We start from the raw sequence: 4380 nt of genomic DNA, 5'->3' as shown, positions 1-4380 counted from the left end.
GCGCGAGGTCCGCTGCCATGCTCGCGCATATGCACGAGGTTCTTTGCCTGCCTCGCGCATATACACGCCTTTTCTCGCTCGCACATAATTCATGCGGTGTTATCCTTCATAATCACATCAATTCATAAATCAATTAATCATCTCGGATTAACAAAATAAAATCTCGGGCATTACAGTATATTTTGTATTCTAATGAATACATAAATCTAGAATTTAATTATAAATTTTGAGGGGAACCACAAGCATAAAAATACAAACCCATATCTCCATTTAATGAGCAAGATTTGGGAAACATACTCATCACAATCATTTTAATACACACAACACAAGTTCATAGCATAGACATTTCCGGAATAAAATAGTTTAATTTCAGCATACAAAAAAAAAACGATTTTGGTATATTTTGCATTCTAATGGGTACTTAACTCTATAATTTCAGTATATATTAAAAGGGGAACTATTAGCATAAAAATGTAATCCATATATCGATTTAATGAGTAAGAGTTGGGAAACCAAATCTCACAATCATTTTAACACACAGAACACAAGTCAATATCATACAAAATTCTGACATATAACAAAATTGGTTTTGGTATATTTTGTATTCTAATGGGTATATAAATATACAATTTCAGCATATATTAAGAAGGGAACCACGAGGATAAAAATGCAAACCTGTACATCCATTTAACGAGTGAGAGTTGGGAAACCAACTCCTCACAATCATTTTGATACACCAAACACAAGTCAATATCATAAAAAATTACGGCATACAAGAAAATTGATTTTGGTATATTTTTTATTCTAACGAGTACATAAATATAGAATTTGAGCATAAATTAAGAGGAGAATCACAAGCATAAAAATGCAAACTCATATCTTCACTTAATGAGTAAGAGTTGGGAAACCTACTCCTCACCATCATTTTAAAGCACACAACACAAGTCCATATCATAAATATTTAGGGCATAAAATAGGTTAATTTCAGCATACAAAAAAAAAACGATTTTGATATATACTGTATTCTATTGGGTGCATAAATATAAAATTTATGCATATATTAAGAGGAGAACTATAAGCATAAAATCGCAAACTCATATCTCCATTTAAGGAGTAAGAGTTGGCAAATCTACTCCACAACATCATTTTAATACAACCAATACAAGTTCATATCATAAATATTTCCGACATAAAATAGGTTAATTTCAGCATACAAAAAAAAAAAAAAACGATCTTGATACATTCTATATTCTATTGTGTACAAAAATCTAGAATTTGAGCATATATTAGGAAAGGAACCATTGGAATAAAAATGCAAACTTGCCATCTCTATTTAATGAGTAAGAGTTGGCAAACCTACTTCTCACCATCATTTTAATACACATAAGTCCATATTATAAATATTTGGCAAACCTACTTCTCACCATCATTTTAATACACATAAGTCTATATTATAAATATTTCTGGCATAAAATATGTTAATTTCAGCTTATAACAAAAAATATTTTGGTATATTCTGTATTCTATTGGATACATAAATCTAGAATTTGAGCATATATTAAGAGAGGAACCACTAACATAAAAATGCAAACTCATATCTCCATTTAATTAGTAAGAGTTGGAAAACCTACTCCTTACCATCATTCAAGTCCATATCATAAACATTTCCGGAATAAAATAGTTTAATTACAGCATACAACTAAACAATTTTGGTATTTTATGTATTCTACTGAGTACATAAATATAGAATTTGAGAATATATTAAGAAGAGAACCACTAGCATAAAAATGCAAGCCCACATCTTCATTTAATGATTAAGAGTTGGGAAACATATTCATCACCATCATTTTAATACACACAACACAAGTCCATATCATAAATATTTCTGGCATAAAATAGGTTAATTTCAGCATACAACTAAAACGATTTTGGTATATTTTGTATTATATTGTGTAAGGCCATGTAATTAATTATCCGGTAATTTTGGCATAATTAGAATAATTATGGAATTGTAAATTAAAATAATTATTTATGCCAAATAAATTCAAAAAGTGTGTTAAACATATATATTTTAGAATATCGGAGAATTTAACGATATAAAATACATATAGAGTTTAAATAACACACGAGATCAAGATTAATGCAAATTGGGATAAAAGGGGCATGAATACTACATTACATACATATACACATACACACATAAATTACTTTATTGGAGAGAGAAGGAAGAAACACTTTTCCCAAACCCAACTCCCGTAGCTTTCCTTTTCTTCTCTTCAAAATTTTCGTCACTTTCAACACCTACAAATTTGAGAAGCCATAACTTTCCCGTCCGGCGTCGAAATCACGAACGGTTTGAGGGGTTGTCTTCCTTACTTCAGTAGCTTCGTTTTGAACCATGAATCGCCACTTTTGATGCTCGTTTCAGCACAAATCGAGGCATGTTCGTAGCTGCTGCTGCTGCTGCTGGTTCGGTTTAGGTGATATTTAAGCTTAATTCCTTGGAATTTTGTTGTGTGTTGGAGTGGGTTTTTAAGCCTTGCGATTTCCCTATAACTCCAGCTCGTTTTCTGAATTTTTCGCTCGTGAACAGTAACCTCGACTAGTTTCCGGTGGATTATCGCCTCGAGACCGCTAGCGACTAGAGTAAACTTCGACCTAGTGAGTTCTTAGTACGAAATTTCAGCTTCTAAGCGTGATAGTAGGCTGCCGAAATTTGGATTTTAACCCATTTCGATTTAAATTGTTTTCGTCGTTCGAATAGCGTTTTATTGATATATTTATTGGTTAATTATTGTAGGTTCGGTCATTGGAAATCTTCGAGGTATATTTTTGCGAGCCTATTAATTATGTCGAATTGTTGTGTTATAAAGATGTTATAGTATGGTTGTTATCATTGGAATTAATCTAAGGATTATCGAGTTGATAATGGTTGGAATGTAAATAATGATGAGTTGTGGAATTATTCGGCTTATTTTATTATTTTAGGCTAAGAGATTTCAGTTGATCATTCTTGAAGATCATTTCGTGATATAGGTATGTTACAGCTCGGTAACATACGACGGTAAAACATAAATTATGTTTAATTGTCATTCTGTGTTTTATGGATCGTGTGTATGACTTGTTGACTGTTGTAAATTGTTAAATGCCTTCGTTGTGATATATGTTTATGTTTATGACATATTATTGGCATTTAGCATTGAGCATACAGTTATGACATTCATGTTGAGCCCTATCGTTCTTGTTAGCCATTGTTGATATCCGTTGTTATCTGACACTTTTGTTTATCTCGGGATCATTGTGTGGCTGATAGGCCTATACACATGATACTGTAGATGTGATTGAACAATCTCATGGTTAGTGCAGCCTTTTGAGGTGAGCGCTGGGATTGTGTCATCTAGTTTCGTTCTGTTGTGCCATCCTGTTATATCGTATCAGCTGTATGGAGGCCGAGTCAGGGGTGTTATTCAGCACAGCTTGGCATACCTCGCATACTTGGCAGGGCGGTTTAGCTGCATGACGATGTAGCTCCCCTGTATTGTTGCTCGAGCATTATTCCAGTTGTTATCGTACCGTTTGTTGGCTTCTGTTATCCCGATTATTTGTTGAGCCTTTCATACATTGCATATTACATTTCATTATATGATTATGCATGATTTATGTTATTGTTGAACTGTTTCATACCAGAATCCTAACCTCAGTTGTTTACTGGAGGGGCTGCTGTGGTTACTTTTTGGGCACCATGGTAGATCTCCCGCGTCGTTTTACAGCATCAAGCCGAGGTTCCGTCAGTGGAGCTCGGGTTGAGGTTGGATTGCTTGGTTCTGTTCAGTGGAGTCTCCCAGTTAGTCTATATGTATGTCTTAAGTTTGTTTCAGACTTGTATTGTACTTTATTTGCCGGGGAGATGCCCCGTGTATCTGTAGTAGTATTTGGTTGTTTTTGTGATGTTCTGAGTCGACTCTGTGATGTTTATGATCTGGTGAGCTTTTGGTAAGTTTTAATTTCTGCTTAGTCCTGGCAAGTGCGGCTATAGGTTGTTTAACTTCGGTTTTTGTTTTATTGACTCTAGTTGGAGTATATTTTGATATAAATACTGCTTGAGTTTTCGGGATGTCCTACTTACGGGGAGGTCATGCCGAAATTTTTCTAGGTCCTGAGGTCCGTTTTAATGTATTTTAAACCTTCTTCCGCTGCAGCTTTAAGTCAAACCATTATTGTTTGATCATTTTTTTGTCATTAGAGTAAATGGGCCTCACATATTGGGTACATAAATCTAGAATTTGAACATATATTAAGAAATAAACCACTAGCATAAAAATACGAACTCATATATCCATTTCATGAGTAAGAGTTGGCAAACATACTCCTCACCATCAT

The 4380-nt window shown here is 33.9% G+C and overlaps 1 long non-coding RNA gene across 1 annotated transcript; it reads left to right on the top strand.

Moving 5' to 3' along the window:
• Positions 1-2071: 2071 nt before the first annotated feature.
• On the top strand, positions 2072-4143 carry LOC140831805 (uncharacterized). The gene is made up of 3 exons (XR_012117952.1): positions 2072-2480; positions 2594-2661; positions 2801-4143. It is a non-coding gene; the product is annotated as an uncharacterized lncRNA (long non-coding RNA).
• Positions 4144-4380: the final 237 nt, after the last annotated feature.

Source organism: Primulina eburnea, chromosome 5, assembly GCF_022965805.1.
Source record: "Primulina eburnea isolate SZY01 chromosome 5, ASM2296580v1, whole genome shotgun sequence".
Lineage (NCBI taxonomy): Eukaryota > Viridiplantae > Streptophyta > Magnoliopsida > Lamiales > Gesneriaceae > Primulina > Primulina eburnea.
This window is presented reverse-complemented; position numbering and strand designations above follow the sequence as displayed.